General features: G+C 41.6%; 1 pseudogene; it reads left to right on the top strand.

The window, feature by feature from the left end:
* Positions 1-889: 889 nt before the first annotated feature.
* Positions 890-18,180, top strand: LOC148035192 (exportin-T pseudogene; annotated as a pseudogene).
* The last annotated feature ends 591 nt before the right edge of the window (positions 18,181-18,771 follow it).

The raw sequence follows: 18,771 nt of genomic DNA, 5'->3' as shown, positions 1-18,771 counted from the left end.
TCCATCAAAATTTGGTGGATAAATATGAAGACACCTCTAAGCTAGCCTCTCACTAGTTTTTTGTACTCTAGCGCCAACCATATGGTTGCACAGATTCTTGACATGAGTGATAAATACTTCACTCAGTTTCTCATTCAACAAACTTCTCTATTGCTAGTTGATTCTCCAAGTTCTAAATCCTTTTTTAATTTCATGTTTTGTATTGATTCCTTAGTACGTTCCAAGCCTTTAATTGGTTGTATGCTGAATCAAGGTCAAAACATTGTCAGAATAGCTTATAACTAAGGGACATAATGTATATGCGTTTTCTTGTGTCCAAGCTTGTAGAATATCTGCATTTGGAGAAATCATAACACTCGATTTTTATGGGTCGATGGATTTGGTTCTAGGTTAGTCCCTAGCAATATCTCAAGATGCTCATAAGAATCAAAGATAGTTGTGGTTTTAAACTTTCACAAAGTGTAGTTTGTACCATCTAACTTTCCTTTGCTAAAGGTTGGTAGACAAATCCTCAATTTCTAATGTGCCAATATCACTACTTGATGAAACAAAGTACATTTCTCATCTTCCCTATTGAAGCCCTTGCCTCTCAAGTTGTCGTGATGTTGCGTGTCCACCATTGCAAATCTGAGGGCGGAGTTTTTCACCCAAAAATTGATCACATTAGTCACCATCATTAGGAACTTAATTTTCCATCATGTGTATCTTTTGTGTTTGCATGACGCACGAGCACATGTAGTTAGGCTAGGCACAATTTCTTCAATGAATTCATAAATTTTTTGTAAGCATCGCTCGATTGATTGCATAGAATGGATTCTAATTTGCAAACTACATGAATGATTGGACATGAAGTTATTTTCCAAAACGTATACTTGAAAGGGCACATTGCATGGAAAAGCATGTAATTATTTTGAAGGCTCAAGGATCCAAGGAAAAGACCAACTTGGTTTTGGACTTTCCTAGTGTGACAACGCTTTGGAGAGGCTGAACTCATTGGCTGATAACTTTGGTGCTCAAAGAGCTTGCAAGATATTTTGATTGCCTTCACCACTGTGGAAATACTTTCTAGAATAACACAAACAACAAGCTTTGAAGATGAAAGTCATGTATTTGAGGTGATTGGCTTACTCCTTGGAATGGAGGATCTGCCCCATAGGATAAGCAAACAGAGTTCTTGTCAGCTCTTTTGGTGCCACTGCGTAGCCAAATGGATTCATTGCTAGTCAACCCTACAATGGGGGGAGGATCCCTCTGTTGAACCTCCTGGTACTATAGCAGCTCTACAACAAGTTATTATAGCAATCAAGACTTTGAGCAAGGGATTTGGTGAACAACTTGCCACTGCTACTCATCCAAGAATTGGTATTTTATTCAAGCTGGGATTGGATGTTCTTCTTTGAGTATTGAAGGTGTTCCCAAAGAACAAGGTTTTAAGAAGCAATGCTATATATTTTCTTCATCGAATGGTTGAAACACTTGGTAGTGCGGTGTTTCCAATTTTGTCGGCTGCTTTTCAATAGCTCTTGATCGAGAGTGAGCCAAGGGAGATGGTGGATGTCCTGGTTCTTATTAATCAACTCATGAGCAAGTTCAAAGTCAACATCATGGACCTTGTATAGAAGCTTTTTCCTTTCATTGTTGGACAAATTTACTGTCCATTACCTAAAGAAATATTTCTAGAGGGTCCTTGAGCCCATACTGAGGAAGTGCATGCATTACAAGAACTTCAATGTGTCTAGTTTACATTTTTGCAAGCTATTGTTGTGAATGACTTCTCATCAGTCCTCCTATCACCCAAAGGGAGTCCCATTTTAAATGACATTATCCAGTCTGTTTTAGATGCATCATGTGGGCACAAAGATGTGTTGGGGGTAAAGGCACATCCGCCTAGCCGCCCATGTATTACTACACTAACAATACCCGCCACTGTCACACTGCAGGTGGTGGACGCCCGTCACAATCACTTATTCTTTATTCTTTTAGTGACAGTTTGAATAAAGGAAGGCCTGGCCACACATTGTGGTTGTTAGAGTTCCCACTTTGAGTTTTCACTCTCTCTCTTGCTCTTGCTCTCCATTCGCTATAGCTCTCACCGTTAAGCTTCTTCCTCCTGGGTTCCACTTCCCTTTCAACTGGTATCAGAGCAAAGGCATTGGAGCTTTCCCGGAATTCTCTTCAGGCTGGATTTGAAGAGCTTCAACCCGAGCTTCAATGGCAGCCATGGCACCTTCATTTGCAGGTATGTTTTGATCTCTAGCCTCCTCCTCGATCTTCTGGCCTTCCATTGGCACCTTATAGGGTTGCATCAGAGCCCCCTCAACATTGCCAAGTGCTCCAGAGCACTACTGAAGATCCCCCAGCCCCCAGAAATAGCCAGTGCAAAATACGGCATATTTTTAGGGGGCTAGGCTGATCTCCTCCTCGCACTTCTAGCTTGTTCCCTGGCTTCCCAGCATTATTGTTGACCTTCCCGATCATTATTGGACTCCTCGGCATTAGTTCTTGGCTCCCAGTGATTGATTCGAGTGCTTTCCTCTTCAGCTCTTGGTGTATACATAGTCCCAGAATTGTCAAAATAGGGCAACACTTGACATTTAATGTTTGATGCTTCTTGGCATTGCCCGTTTGATACCTATTGATGCCTGGTGATGCCCAGATGTTATGGGATGCTATGCCTATTCTTTGGGACTGATTTGGAGAAAATTTGGGCACCAATTGAGCTTTATTTGACAGTAAATATGCTGCTGTAATACAGTGGACTGAAGCTCATTTACTTGATGTATGCATTGGTTCTTGGATCTGAGGTGCTTACCAGAGATTTGAATGATCATATCGATGTATTTGAAGATTGTCAAATGCTAATTTTTGGTTCCGGAATGCTTTTGAGCTTGGATTAGGCTCCGCCTTGGTCATCATTTATTGGCATTTGGCTTCAGTTTTGGCATGCTTTGGACCAGTTTATGTCTATTGTCCTCGCTTGAAATTTAGGCTTCTTGCATTTATGCTTTGGTTAGATATGGACGCCACTTGGTTTGCCCATGCTTGACAGTCACTTCAAGTTCTGTCTTCAGATGTATTTGAGCATTTCGGACCTACTGGGCATTACATTTTGTTGTCAGTTACATGCTATTTGAATGCTTTTAGGCTTATGCTTTACGGGTTTGAGATAGCTTGGGATTTATGCTCCATATGCACCCTACTGGGATTTGGCACGTCTGATGCTATGTACTCGATGTATTAGAGTGTTGCTTGCTCTATTTGCATCACAGTTAACTTCCAGTGGGAGCCTCTTGGTATATTTAGATGTACATAGAGTCTTACTTACACTTGAGCTTGAGCTTGTGGGATAGTTACATGCATTTTCTCTCTTGAGAGCTTTATGTCTGCAGCTTACTTACACTTGAGCTTGAGCTTGTGGGATAGTTACATGCATTTGCTCCCTTGAGAGCTTTATGTCTGCAGCCAGTCTGTGGTGGGCTGATTTGATACGCCTATTGGGGCAAGCACCTACCTCTGTCACAGGTTTGTCAGTTTTGTATGCATCTTGGATGGTTATGCACTGAGCTTCTTGCTCTATCAGTTGTGCTTGTGCTTGGTCTCTTCTCTTACCCCCCGAGACCCATTACATGCATGACTTATAGACCTACGAGATGTCTCTTGCCTGACAAGTTATTGGTTTGACAGTTCTTGGTATCTTATTGCCCCTTGACACTCATTGTTGGATGTATCTTGCTACTTGGCACTTGCAATGACATATGTATTAGTGATTGCTTCACTTTGGGATAGCTTTACATATTGTTGTCATTTATTCTAGCAAGCTGAAATCTACAGATTTCGAGCACTTCTATGAGGGTAATGCTCATTGTTTGATGTTATCTTGGTCATATTTGGTGGATAAGTGGTTCTCTTGGTGATATCCACTCTTTTAGCCAGTTTTAGCAGTGGTTTTAGTGCATTTTCTACTAATTACAACAACTTGCAAATTTGCTTTTTTGCTTTGATTTGGGACAGTATGGCTGGTTATCTGAAAGACACAGCTCTCTTTAACATTGCCAAGTTGGAAGGTACCAACTATGGGTATTGGAAGTCCTAGATATGGCACGTTTTGGTGCAGAAGTTGCAGACTAAACCCTTATGTTTCAAGGGTGTCAAACCTGAGGATATGGATGATGATGTTTGGATGAAAGTTGATGAGCTATGCAAGTCTACCATTATTTTGTCACTCTTAGAAGAGGTCCATCATCATAATGTTGTTGAAGATGAGAATTAGAGTGCATGGGATTTATGGGAGAAGATTCAGGATCTCTATGCGCAACAGAGTCCTGCGTCACAAATGTATTGGCTGAAGCAGCTAATGGACCTTCGCATGAAGGAGGGGACCTCCCTTTCATCTCATTTTAGTTAGTTTCATGCTATCATGAAGAGTATGTTGTCACATGGTATTGAGTTCAAAGACAACTTGCACCCATTGTTTTTGATTGGCACCTTGCCTGAATCATGGGATGTCTTCCCTACTGCCATATGCACGAACAAGCTTGATGGGCTAAAAATCAAAGATGTTGAGAGTGCTTTATTGACAGAGGAAATCAATAGGAGAAACAATGATGCTTCCCGCTCTTCACATGCATTGACCGTTAGAGGTGGCAGACATGGCAGACATGATAATGATCATAAGGGTAGGGACTCTCAGAAGTCCAAGTCCAAGTCACATGGTCACAGTAACTCCCATGGACGGAAGTCTGATCTTACTTGTCATTATTGTGGAAAAGTAGGACATATTAGGCCGTAGTGCTGTAAGAAAGCAATCAACTAGGGAATGAAATCTAACTGAAATTGAAAATTAACTAAGCTACAACAAAGAATTAACAAATCTATTGCACCAAGACATCCTCATCATGTATTAATGGTTGGGGATTCAAGAATACATGACGGCCATGGCTGAGTGCTTCATAGGCTAAGAAGAAGCTAACTCCAAGAAAATGGTAAAGCCAAGATTATTGAATGATCAAAAGATGGCTTGCCTTTGGCCTCTAGTCCCTTTTATTCTAACCCTCTTTCCAAACTTAAGGGCTGTTCACACATGTACACATAGGCTAGGGCTGAATTTACAAAGGCTGGAATTAATCCAAGGTGCAAATATTAATGTTGTATTTTCCTTCATGACAAACCATCCCCGTCCTGAAGATGGTTTTGTCCTCAAAACCAAGAAGTAATGGACTAAATCCAAGTCAAGGATGATAGTAATCATGCCCATTCATCTTCCAAGTGATAAGAAAGCACTGTCCATGAAAAGAAGACCTTTTTGCATGCCAAACTGTGAGAAAACTGGCTGTTGTCCAAATAGGGCTGATTCACTAAAACTGCCATAACTTTTGATATATTGGTCCAAATGAGGCGTATGAGGTGTAGAAATGAAGTATACACTCCCAAGCATCACCCCGTAACATTAAAATCAAATTTTGATGAAGTCAGGACAGTTTTATTGTCTGCAGAAATTTCATACAACAAGCTGTCTCTGCACAGTCACTGTATACTGCATCATATATCATCCCGTAATAACCAAGGAAAGTTACTGACATAAGTGGATGGTTGCCAAGAAGACTCTTCAATGGGAAAATTCTTCCACTTAATGAGATACTCAATGAGAGTACGATTTTTGAGAACTTTTTCTCTCTTTCCAATAATGCTTTCAGGTTCATATATGATCAGTCCTGCCTCATCCAATTGTGGTAACTCTTCCAATACTTGTACATCGGTCCCAACATACTTCTTCAGCTGTGAAACATGGAATACATCATGTATTCTAGTAGAAGATGGTAGCTGAAGTTTATAAGCAAGCTCCCCAATTTTGTCCAAGATCAAGTATGGCCCATAAAACCTATGAGCAAGCTTATTGTTCCCACCCTTTAATGAAGTATAATGCATCTTGGGCACTTTGAGAAATACCCAATCTCCAACCTTGAAGTCTAAATGACTTCTTTTCTCATCTGCATAGACCTTCATTACCTCTTGTGCTTTCCTTATGCTGTCCTTGCATTGCCTCATGAGCAACTCCATTCTTTCCAACTCTTTCTTTGCTTGTGGGTTGATGTCTTCATGGAATAAAACTGATGGAAGTTGGACTTTATACCCATAAAGAGCTTCAAACGGAGACATCCCAATGCTCATGTGGTGCGTGTTATTATAGCAAAATTCAGCAAGGTGGATCCAACGATCCCATGAAGCTTGTGTGTCATGACAATAATGCCTAAGGTACACTTCCACCCAATGATTGACTCTCTCCGTTTGCCCATCAGTCTGAGGGTGATAGGCCATGCTAGGAGTGAGGAAAGTACCCATAGATGAGAATAGACTTTTCCAGAAGTTGCCCATAAACTTCGAATCATAGTCTAATACTATTCTCATAGGCATACCATGTAGTTTGAACACACCTTCCATAAATTGCTCGGCGACTTGCCTTGCTGAAAATTGGACTTTAGTTGGGATAAAGTGGGATGATTTGGTCAATCTATCAACTACCACATAGATACTGTTCCATCCATGACTGGTAGTAGGCAATCCCGTTATGAAATCCATGGAAATATCTGTCCATTTTTCCGTAGGTATGGGTAAAGGCTGAAGTAAGCCGGCTGGTAATAGAGTGGAATCCTTATTTTGCTGACACTCCAAGCACTGAGATACATACTCTTTAACATCTTTCCATAGACCTTTCCAATAGAAGCTTTGATGAACTCTATCAAACGTCTTGAAAAGGCCCAAATGACCAGCCATTGGCGATGAATGCATCTCTTGAAGCACCTTCAGCTTGAATTTACTGCTGGGAATCAAGTACACTTTACCCTTAAACCATAAGAGGCCATTATGCACTTTAAAATTAGGAAATTCAGCATCACACCCTTGCTCTAATTTCTGTAAAATATGGACAGCATGCTCATCAAGCACATATTCCTCTTGAATGTCTTCAATCCAATCCTTATAGATGGTAGACACATTTGATAGACTGCATACCCACATTCTTGATAACGCATCAGCCACCACATTATCCTTGCCAGCCATGTATGATATTTCAAAATCATATGATTGCAAAGTGGCTAACCATCTCTTTTCATTGGGAGAAAGATTGGGCTGCGAGAGAAAATATCTCAAGACCCTATGATCGCTTTTGACTTTGAAGTGTGTCCCATAGAGGTAGTGGTGCCATTTCTTGATTGCATGTAAGATAGCAAGCATCTCCTGCTCATAAACATGCATCTCTCTCTCTTTGTCATCAAATTTTCTGCTCTCAAATGCAATGACACCATGCTCTTGTACCAAAACTGCCCCCAAACCTCTACCACTGGCATCTGCATAAATGGTAAAAGTCTTGGAGAAGTCAGGGCAAACTAGTATGGGTGCTGAAACAAGCAATTGCTTCAGCTCATTAAAGCTCTTGTCAGCGATCTCATCCCAGAAGAAGGCCTTCTTTTTTAGCCGATCCGTAAGAGGAGCTGCAACATGAGCATAGTTCTTCATAAACCGTCGGTAAAAGGATGACAAACCAAGGAAACCTCTTAATGAAGTGGCATTGGTTGGCGTAAGCCATTCTTTGACGCACTGAAACTTCTTAGGATCCACTTTGATTCCATCTTCTCCCACTATATGACCCAAGTACTCAACTTCCTTTGTCATAAAAGAGCATTTAGTGGCCTTGGCAAACAATTTGTGTATCCTCAATATGTCAAAGACTTCTTTTACATGCTGCAAATGGTCTTCTTTATTCTTGCTATAGATCAAAATATCATCAAAGAATACCAAAACTGTTTTAAAGAGCAATGGCTGAAGTATCTTATTCATGAGAGACTGGAATGTGGCTGGAGCATTTGATAACCCAAAAGGCATAACCATAAACTGGTAAAGACCCCTCTCCGTCTTGAAGGCTGTTTTAAATTCATCCCCTTCCTTCATGCGTATTTGATGATATCCTGATCTCAAGTCAATTTTGGAGAACACCTTGGCATCCTTCAATTCATCTAAGAGATCATCTATTCTAGGTATTGGATACCTATTCTTGATAGTGACCTTGTTGAGATCGCGGTAATCAATGCACATTCGAAAGGAGCCATCTTTCTTCTTCACAAGAAGGACTGGAGAAGCAAAAGGTGATTGGCTTGCCTTAATGAGACCCATTTCCAAAAGCTCTTTGACTTGGTGTTCTACCTCTTCTCTTTCCACTTTGGAGAGGCGATATGGTGGTTTGTTGATGGGCTTTGTATTGGGCAGCAAGTCAATGGGATGATCCACTTCTCTTTTGGGAGGAAGAGAGGTAGGTGGCTGAAAAATATCATCATATTCTTTCAGCAATTTACAAAGACATGGGTCCATATTGTTGGTAGGAGAAGAGGGCTGATCCTCTTCAATCTTGGAAAGAAGAATGGTGAACATACATGCCTTTGCATTTATCTCTTTCTTAACCTTCTTGGGGCTGATAATCTCCATTCTTTTCTTTTCAACTCCATGTAGTGTTACTTGTTGTCCATACCATTTAAACTCCATTTCCATGTTGTTGAGATCCATGGTAAATCTGCCCAAAGATTTCAGCCAATTGCAGCCAAGTATTATATTAATGGGACCCATTTCTAATGCAATTAGGCTCACCGATGTAGTGCACAATGGGGAAAGGGTGATAGGTACATTTGGACAGCATTGATTGCTCTTCTCAAAATTTCCATTTGCCACTTGGATTTTGAGTGATGTAGGCATTTCATGCATATTCAATTTCAGCCCATTGAGTGACTTAGCATTAATGAAGCTATGTGTACTTCCCGTATCAATGAGTATATGAGCGGTCCTTCCCTTGATTTGACCTTTAAGGCGTAGGGTATTATCCCCTCTTGAACCACTCCATGCATCACTTGATATGGCACATAGCAATGGATGTAAATCAGTCTATGCATCATCCAAATAATGACCACCCGGGTCGAAAGGAAACCCATCCATCAGATCATAGAACTCATCATGGACATTCTCTTCATTTTCATGCGCCTCTTCTTGAGTTGTTGTGACATCAAGCTGAGCCAAGCTTCCTTCAATAGATTCAATATCGGAATCATCCTCGATGATCATGCTAATCTTCATATTTTTGGCCGTGCATTTGGACTTATGATCAGGTGACCATTTCTCTCCACATTTGTAGCATAGTCCTTTAGCATACATATCTTTGAGCTTGTCATTCGATACATGTTTGCCTTGAGTAGGGGCTGAAGTTTTGGCACTTATATCAGTTCTCTTTCCATCAAATCTATTTTCAGCATTAGGTCTGAAATTACTGCTTTGTTTTGACCCAAAAACAGTAGGAAAAGTGGGTATCTTGCTGTAGGTATTGCTGAAAGTATTTGATGGCTTCCCAATATGCTGAAAATCAATTTTAGCATGCCCATAATGGCGTGATGTCCTTGGGAACTGCGTAGTCTGAAAAGAATGCCCTGTTTTTGGCTGAAAACCCTTGTATTTCTGCCCATAACGTTCAACCAATTGAATGGCAGTTTGTAGGGATGTAGGATTTATGGCTCCAACTTCGGAAGAAAGAATAGGTTCCAAACCAAATATGTATTTATTCAACTTGGCACTATCGGAGACCCCATGAACATACATCGAAAGGTTCAAAAACTGATTTGAGTACTCTCTAACCGAGAGACCACGTTGCTCAAGTGCATACCACTTCTTCTCTAACCGTTCTTTTTCAATAGGGGAAACAAAGACTTCAATCATAGCATTTTTCAATGCATCCCAAGACAAGAAGTCATGTCCCATCCTCGCCATATATCTCCACCAAGTGTGAGCATAGCCTTCTAGATGAAGGGCTGCAAATTTTACTTTGGCATTCTCGGGCCTCGGGTAAAGGGAAAAATACATCTCTAACTTGTCAAACCACTCCTCCAACTCCGTGGGTGAAGGGTTCTCTCCCTTGAAGTTTGAGATAATTATTTTCTCCTTGTACTCTCTCTCGTATTGAGGAGGTTGTCCATTATGGTGCTGCTGCCCACTATGGTGTTGTGGCCCAAAAGAATTGCCAAAAGATCCTTGCCTAGGATATTCATTATTTCCATGCCCTTGTGCATAAGGAGTTTGCTGTCCATAATGCATACCATGACTTTGTGGCTGGAAATAATGTCCTTGAGGCTGAAAGTATGTGTTGCTCACATTGGGAGGCTGTCCATGGTACCCTTGAGGTTGTCCATGCATAGGTGAGTTGAAAGGTGGTTGCTGCCCATTATTTTGCTGATTCCAACCATGATTTGACATGGGACTTGGCCTATTGGGCTGCACTTGAGTAGAGAAATTATGTTGTGGCTGTCCATAAGCATTTGGGGCTGAATTCACATGTCCATGTGGCTGCCCATAAGAGTTTGGGGCTGAATTAACATGCCCTTGCTCATAGCCACCAACATTTGCTTGAGGGTAAAATTGCTTGTAGAAAGAGTTGCACCCATGGATGTCTTCATCATGCTTTGAGTTTGTTTGCACTCTCTCTTGAGGATCTTGCCCATGTGGCTGAAAGTGACCCTTTTGTTGATGGAATTGTGGCTAAAGTGAAGTGGGATGAACAAAATCCTTAGCTTTAGATGACTCTCCAACTTTAAATTGACCTACCACCTTAGGAGTAGGTGGTTTAGGTGGTTCTTCAGCCATATGAGGATGTGGGACATTAAGACCAGCTGTAGGCAACATTTTCTCACCAAGAAGTGCTACAAGCTTGTCAATACCCAACCTCATACCCTCGAAGCCTGATTTCATATCCTTTATGTCATTTGACAATTGTTGAAAACTGTTTGAATTCATTGAGATATGAGACATCTCTATGGGTTGATTGGTAGGGGAGTGGGTGGAACTTGCATCGACCTCTTCGTTCTCATAATGCATTCGGTAAATGGCATCTTGAGAAGTGTCATGTTCACCCCTTTCCTGTTGATGTTCACTCCTTTCCTGTTGATATTCCTTCAATTCTTCATTGATAGTATCCAAAACAGGGTCTCTCTTCTTATTCCTAGCCATGGGTTGATTTCTGTCCTGAATTTCCTGTAGTAGAAAAACTTGATTATCTTCACTTCTAGAGATCCAAATTACGAGGTCTTCGGCTCTGTTCGAAGCTTGAAGAGTCCTCTATCCAACGAGCTATCAAGGGCAGAAAATGGATGAGTACAGAAATTTCTGTAAGGGATTTTCTGTTGCTCTCTGAAAATTCCTGCAGGCAGTGAATACCCTGTTCTAGTCAATTAATGACTTGTACCATCAATACCAAGCATGTACCAACTTCATAACCCTGTAAGAGAGTCTCATACATCTGCCCATACTGAAAATGACCTCTGTAATCAGTAAAATGGCTGTCTAACTCAATGTAGACTGCAATCTTTAATGAGGGTATGCATACATACTTTGTCCCAAACTTTAATGCTGAACCATAGTGTCTTTACCATAGGATGCATACATTTTACTGTAGCCAAATGTCTTCATACATTTGCCATACATTCATGAGTACCATACATTTGCCAATATCTCAAGAACTCACTGCCCATAAACTCATGCTGTAGACTGATTTCAAGTGCCTTTGAGATTTGTACCTGCACCTAAACTTGAAAATGCGTGGGATCCGAGACCCGAGGGGTTTGCAAAGTTCCCTCTCGATCCGGGTTGCGCTCCCCTTCAGGGTCCTCGTCGGTAGGGGAGGGTCACCTCTCTTTTGTCCTACCAACTCGCCCGGCATCCACTTTTCCTCGTGGGCATGTACATGGCAAGCGAATTCTAGCTCTAAAAATTAGTATGATATGCATGGAATAGGAAGGAAATACAACTGCCTTTCATTTGCCCTTTCATGGTATGCAAGATTGGAATTGAAAAGGCTGAAATGTAAATGAGAAATGGAGAGGTATTTACCTCAGCAGTGACTCACTGCTTACAAAGCTTTTCTCACTTACCAATTGGGTAATGATTTTCTTATGATCAAGAGGCAAAATAGGCAATCAATTTCATGTTAGGGTTAGGCAATAAAGATTGAGTAATGAAGATCAAGAAATTACTGATTTCAGTGAATGAAAGTAGATGGGTAATGCTCATTCATTATGGAAGAGTTTGAGACATTTAGAGATGACCATTTCAGTAAATTGAAGAGGTTTAGTAAAGACAATGACTGACATAACCTATAGGCTTCATGTAATGCATTAGGCTATGAATGAAAGCTTCATTAATCCTCTTATTTCTCTTCAAAAATTGGAAATGAGATCAGCATTTGGATGTAAAGAGAAATTAAGAGTGATTAGAGTACCTCATTTGATTGATTGGAGAAGAGCATTGTTGATGGAATGACCTTCAATCCATAACGCTTGACATAGGTGAGTTGAGCTTGATAATCCTTCTAAAATCAGTCCAAGAGATCTTCAATCTTCAAGAATAATCCCTTCCTTGATAAACTTCAGCTTCGTTAATCCCATGAAAGCTCCATGACTCCATGAATGCTCCAATTTGCTCCAAATGAGGGTTGATGAAGACCGATTACCTTCTCTACTTGAAGTAGGTTGCAATAGGTAATAGAGAGGGCTTCAATGTGTCCAAGAGATCCCGAAATTTGAGAGGGAATGCCAAAATTTAATGGCATAAAAGCTTCATGCTGTCCATTGAATACCTAGACCTCCATTGGCTTCAATCTTCTTCAATGTCAGTCCAATGTTGATGCATTCTTGAGGGGAAATGGTTGAGGAAGCTTCAGAGATGCTTTGCCCACAAAAGCCCCATGATTTGCTTCAAAAATTTCAGGAATCTTTAATGCTGTCCCAAACTGCCATAGCTAGGGTTTTGAAGAAGAGAGAAAACTCCACAATGGTAAGAATCTTGAAGAATCTTGTGAGAGACCTCTTGCCCAGGGTTAGAAGGATCATTAGCAATGCTTAAAGGACCTCATATTTCTGAATTTTTCCACGCAGTAGGGGAGTGTGTGCAGGCGGCGCAAATAGTGTGAGTACATACTCATGTACAAAAAGTCCAAGATCATGCTAAGTAGCTATATTAGCTACTCCAATTGAAGCTCCTGAAGCAGGGAAGAAGGTCATGTAATCCATTCTCATGATAGGAGTGAGAAAGAGAAGATCTGATCTTGTCTTGGCCATGGATTCTTGTGGACAACTTGAAGGAAAAGAGAAGAAACCCTTGTTTCATGAAAAGTAACTCTAAATTTTCCTTCCTCTAAGTCCTGTAACCATTAGTTTGTCCACTTACCCTAATTTTTGGCTCAAATCTTGATCACGACCTGCTATTTTGGCTGAGCCCGCCATTTCTTCCATTAGTAATGCCAAGAATCACCATCTTCATCCCTATTTGTAGCAGACCTTCACATGTAACTCCGGTTTGAAGCCTTCATGTCCTGTCAAGTCTTGTCACTCAAATTCCTAACTATAGTTTGCTCTCCCTAGCCTAGGAAACTGAATCTAGTACTTGAAAATGACTTCTGCAAGGATCTAAGCTACTGCTCTGATACCAATGTAAGAAAGCAATCAACCAGGGAATGAAATCTAACTGAAATTGAAAATTAACTAAGCTACAACAAAGAATTAACAAATCTATTGCACCAAGACATCCTCATCATGTATTAATGGTTGGGGATTCAAGAATACATGACGGCCATGGCTGAGTGCTTCATAGAGTGCTTCATAGGCTAAGAAGAAGCTAACTCCAAGAAAACGGTAAAGCCAAGATTATTGAATGATCAAAAGATGGCTTGCCTTTGGCCTCTAGTCCCTTTTATTCTAACCCTCTTTCCAAACTTAAGGGCTTTTCACACATGTACACATAGGCTAGGGCTGAATTTACAAAGGCTGGAATTAATCCAAGGTGCAAATATTAATGTTGTATTTTCCTTCATCACAAGTGCCATAAGATGCGTGATGATAAGCGTAAGGAAAAGGGAAAAGAGAAAGTGCAGGAAAAGTCTTTTGAGCGTAGTATTGTATCTACTAATTCAGATGAAGATTACATACTTGTAGCTTCTTCTTGCGATGCCTTACAGGCTTCTGAGATACATTCTATATATGCGCAGTGCTGGCTTTTGGATTCAGGTGCATCATTTCATGTGACCTCCTGTAGAGATTGGTTTCATACCTATCGTACTATCTCTGATTCCGTGTGTCTTGGTGATGACAGGTTTCTTGATATTATGGGCATTGGAGATGTTAGGCTGCAGTTTTCTTCTGGCAGTTCTTTTGTTTTGCATGATGTATGCCATGTACCTGCGTTGACTTATAGCCTTATGTCAACTAGATAGCTTGATGATGTAGGGAATTTTGTGTCTTTTGGAGACTCTGCATGGCAGATTACTCGTGGCAGGCTTGTGCTTGCAAGAGGTGCCAAGTCTAGTAGCCTCTATCTCTTAGTTATATATGGAGCTACCTTGGATCATGTTTTTTCTATGGGTTCTATCCCCCATGTATCCCTTTGGCATGCTCATTTGGGGCATATGTTCCTTAAAGGAATGAAAATGCTTCGTGCTTTGCAGTATCTTTTGCCTTTTGACTCCTCGCATTTTGATTCTTGTGATCATTGTTTGTGTGGTAGGGAGACTAGGAATACACATAAAAAGTCTGGTAAGAAACGCATGGGTGAGCCCTTGGCTCTTGTGCACTTAGATGTATGTTGGCCCATGCCCTGTTAGTCATTAGGTGGGGCAAAGTATTTTGTTACTTTCATAGATGATTACTCACGTAAGATTTGGACTTATCCCATAAAGAGAAGATCCAATGTCTTAAACACATTTCAGCGTTGGCTTGTATTAGTAGAGAACTAGTTTGGAAAAAGGCTAAAATGTCTAAGGTCAGATAATGGGGGTGAGTATGTATCACGTGCTTTTGAGCAGTTTTGTGATGAGCGGGGTATTAAGTGTCAGTTAACCGCCCCTTACATCCCACCCCAGAATGGTATGGTTGAACGCATGAATAGGACCATTCACGAAAAGGGTCAGTAGTTACTACTGGAGTGCATCTCATTAACAGGTCACCTAGTAGTAGCATTGACTTTCAGGTTGCAGAGGAGGTCTAGGCAGGCAAGCCCCCCTCTTATGATAATTTGCGTGCCTTTGGATATGAGGCATTCTGCCATGTGCCCAAGGACAAACGCAATAAGCTGGATCCTAAAAGTGTCAAATGCATTTTCATTGGCTATGGAGATGTAGGAGAGATGGGTTACCATTTATGGGATCCGCAGGCGTGGAAAGTGATCCGCAACCATGATGTCATATTTCATGAGGACAAAATTTATATGCAGCCTGAGAAAGTGGTTGAGGTACACATACTTATCTTTTAGGAAGAGTCACCTGTTCCTGTTCAGCTCGCTCCATGGCCAGCTAGACCGCGTGCAGCATCACCTAATGCTCATGGCCCAGATGTTAGACATGCTGATATTAGACAAGATGTCGATCAGGCTGCAGCGCCTGGGTTGAGGCGTTCTACTAGAGATAGACGACCTCCTGACCGTTTTGCGCCCTCTATGGATTACGTACTGGTTATAGATGCAGGAGAGCCTCTCACTTATGACGAGGCTATGCACAGGGGTAATTGTCACTCTTGGGAGAGGGCTATGTAGTTTGAGTTTGACTCATTGCATAAGAATCAGACTTGGGATTTAGTTTCGTTGCCTCAGGGTAAGAAGGCTTTGCCATGCAATTGGGTATACAAGCTGAAAAGTACCCTTGGACACCCCAAGCCGGCATACAAGGCTGGTTGCTAAGGGTTTTAAGCAGGAGCATGGTGTTGAGTTTGATGAAGTCTTTTCTACTATGGTCAAGATGACCACCCTATGCTTAGTCTTGGCCTTGGTTGCACAGCTGGACTTGCACCAGATGGATGTCAAGATGGCCTTTTTACATGGGAACTTGCATGATGAGATTTACATGGAGCAGCCTAAGGGCTTTGTAGACCCTAGTAAGGAACACCTAGTGTGTAAGCTAAATAAGAGTCTATATGCCTTGCAGTAGGCAAGTAGGGAATGGTACCATAAGTTTTATGCATTCATGCAGTCACAGGGCTATAGCCACAGTGCTATGGATCCGTGCTTATATACGAAGAAAGCCCGCCGTCACAGTTCTTTACTGATTTTGGTACTCTATGTGGATGACATGCTTTTAGCAGGGACAGCTCATGAGGAGCTAGATGCTCTTAAGGCTCAGCTCAAGAAGATCTTTGAGATGAAAGATCTGGGACATGCCTCTCATATACTTGGTATGCGCATTGCGCGTGACAGATCTCAAGGACTCCTCTATCTGTCACAGAGGGAGTACATTCATAAAGTCCTTGAACGCTTCCGCATGCAGGATGTTAAGCCTATTGGCTGTCCATTATCTTCTCATGTGAAGGTTTCACAGGCCGATTGTCTGCCGCAGACAAATGAGCAGAGGGCCGAGATGGCCAAGATTCCCTATGCATCAGCCGTGGCTTGTCTTATGTATGCCATGATAGCCACCCGTGCAGATATTGCTTTTGTAGTTGGGGTTGTGGCATGTTATATGGCTACACCTAGCAATAAACATTGGGATGCCGTGAAGGGTATCATGAGGTACCTGAAGGGTACAACATATATGTATATTTGCTATGGCAGCCAGGATACATGAGTCGTGGGGTACACTGACTCTGATTATGCAAGACATGAAGATAGTAGAAAGTCCACTTCTAGCTATGTGTTCACTTATGTTGGAGGGGCTATCTCTTGGATGTCCAGGGCGCAGAAGTGTACAACTCTTTCTACTACAGAGGCCTAGTATTATGCAGCCACCACAGAGGCTTGCAAGGAGGCTATCTGGTTAGGCAGTTTGATTGCAGACCTTGGTATGATAGATGCTATGCCTACACTGCATTCGGATTCTATGAGTGCCATTCAGTTGGCCAAGAATCTAGTCTTCCATGCGAAGACGAAACATATTGAGATGAGGTATTACTTCATTCACGAGGTCATTGAGGATAGGTCTGTTGACCTTGTCAAAATTCTGGCTGAGCAAAATCCTGCAAACTTGCTCACGAAGAGCCTTACTACAGAGCGCTTTGCCTTCCTAAGGAGATTGATGGGCGTTGGATGAGATGACGTCTTTTTCCTCATCCTACTGTACATGTGTACATGTTGTATTGTCTTTTCTTTTCTTTTCTCTCTCATTGGGGTAATTCGTGGGAGGTTGTTGGGGGTAAAGGTGCCTTCGCCTTGCCGCGCGTGTATTACTACACTGACAGTACCCGCCATAGTCACATTGCAGGTGGCGGCCGCCCCGTCATAGTCACTTATTCTTATTCTTTTAGTGACAGTTTGAATAAAGGAAGGCTCGACCACACATTATGGTTGTTGGAGTTCTCAGTTTGAGCTTTCACTCTCTCTCTTGCTCTTGCTCTCCATCTGCCATAGCTCTCACCGCCAAGCTTCTTCCTCCTGGGTTCCACTTCCCTTTCAAGATGTTCTTGTAAGAAAAGTTTGCATTCAGATTTTTGTCTCTCTTATCAAAGATTGGTGTGGAACTCGTAAAGAGGAGGAAAAGGTTCCAGGAGTTTGTGAATTTGTCATTGAAACATTTGCTACGAAGTGCTGTGTGTGTTAGAGCAGTCGTTTGATTTACATGATGCTATGGTAGCTCAGCACAATGTAAGCACTGATGTCAACCAGAGACAATATTAAGAGTGCTTTTTTCAAAGCTTGGCGCCAATATTAACAACGACGCTTTCATCGATTGCTTTCTTTGAAGTTATTTTGAGGTGGTAGAAAAGTATAAGCGACTCAGTATGGTCCTCGGGACCATACTAAGGAAGTGCAGGCATTACAAGAACTTCAATGCGTCTACTTTACATTTTTGCAAGCTATTGTTGTGAATGACCTCTCATCAGTCCTCCTATCACCCAAAGGGAGCCCCATTTTAAATGACATTATCTAGACTGTTTTAGATGCATCATGTGGGCACAAAGATGTTATTGTAAGAAAGGTTTGCATTCGGATTTTTGTCTCTCTTATCAAAGATTGGTGTGGAACCTGTAAAGAGGAGGAAAGTGTTCAAGGATTTCACGAATTTGTGATTGAAACATTTGCTACGAAGTGTTGTGTGTGTTAGAGCAATCGTTTGATTTACGTGATGCTAATACATTTGTTGTTTTTGGTGAGATTATGACGGCAGCTCAACAACGTAAGCACTGATCTCAACTAGAGACAATATTAAGAGTACTTTTTTCAAAGCTTGGCACCAATATTAACAATGATGCTTTCATTGATTGCTTTCTCTGAAGTTATTTTGAGGTGGTAGAAAAGTATAAGAGGTAGCAGAGCAAACACGACTGCAGGAACGAGTCAAGGTGGAAGGTGACAAAGAGAATCATCAGCAAACACGACGAGGAGCGAAAACACAAACGTTGCTGCGACGCAGGGAGACCAAAAGGCTACAACAAAGCGGAAGATGAAGACGAAGTGGTGATGAACAAAGTTGAAGACGAAGAGGAAGGTGACGACGCGTGATGGAATAAGTGATAATTATCCTATTGATGAAGGTGGAGCAACAGGCCATCAAGAAGCTCAACATCAAGTCTCTCAAACAAGCTTTCGACCTCTTTGCAAGTTGTCATGCCGAGTGCTCGCCCCAAATTCCAAGAGTTTGAGAATTCGAAAATCTGGCAAGATAAATACTGAGTACCAGGCATAAAAGATTTGCCACTGATACATGCACGAGATTCTTCCAATGGGTCTATTGCAAAAGCTGAGGGAGATGCAAAAGCGACGCGTGCAGAAGAAGAA

Source organism: Lygodium microphyllum, chromosome 6, assembly GCF_053477565.2.
Source record: "Lygodium microphyllum isolate KBCC chromosome 6, Lygodium_microphyllum_v1.1.10, whole genome shotgun sequence".
NCBI classification, from domain to species: Eukaryota; Viridiplantae; Streptophyta; class Polypodiopsida; order Schizaeales; family Lygodiaceae; genus Lygodium; species Lygodium microphyllum.
The sequence above is the reverse complement of the archived record's forward strand: the minus strand, read 5'-3'. Positions and strand labels throughout refer to the sequence as shown.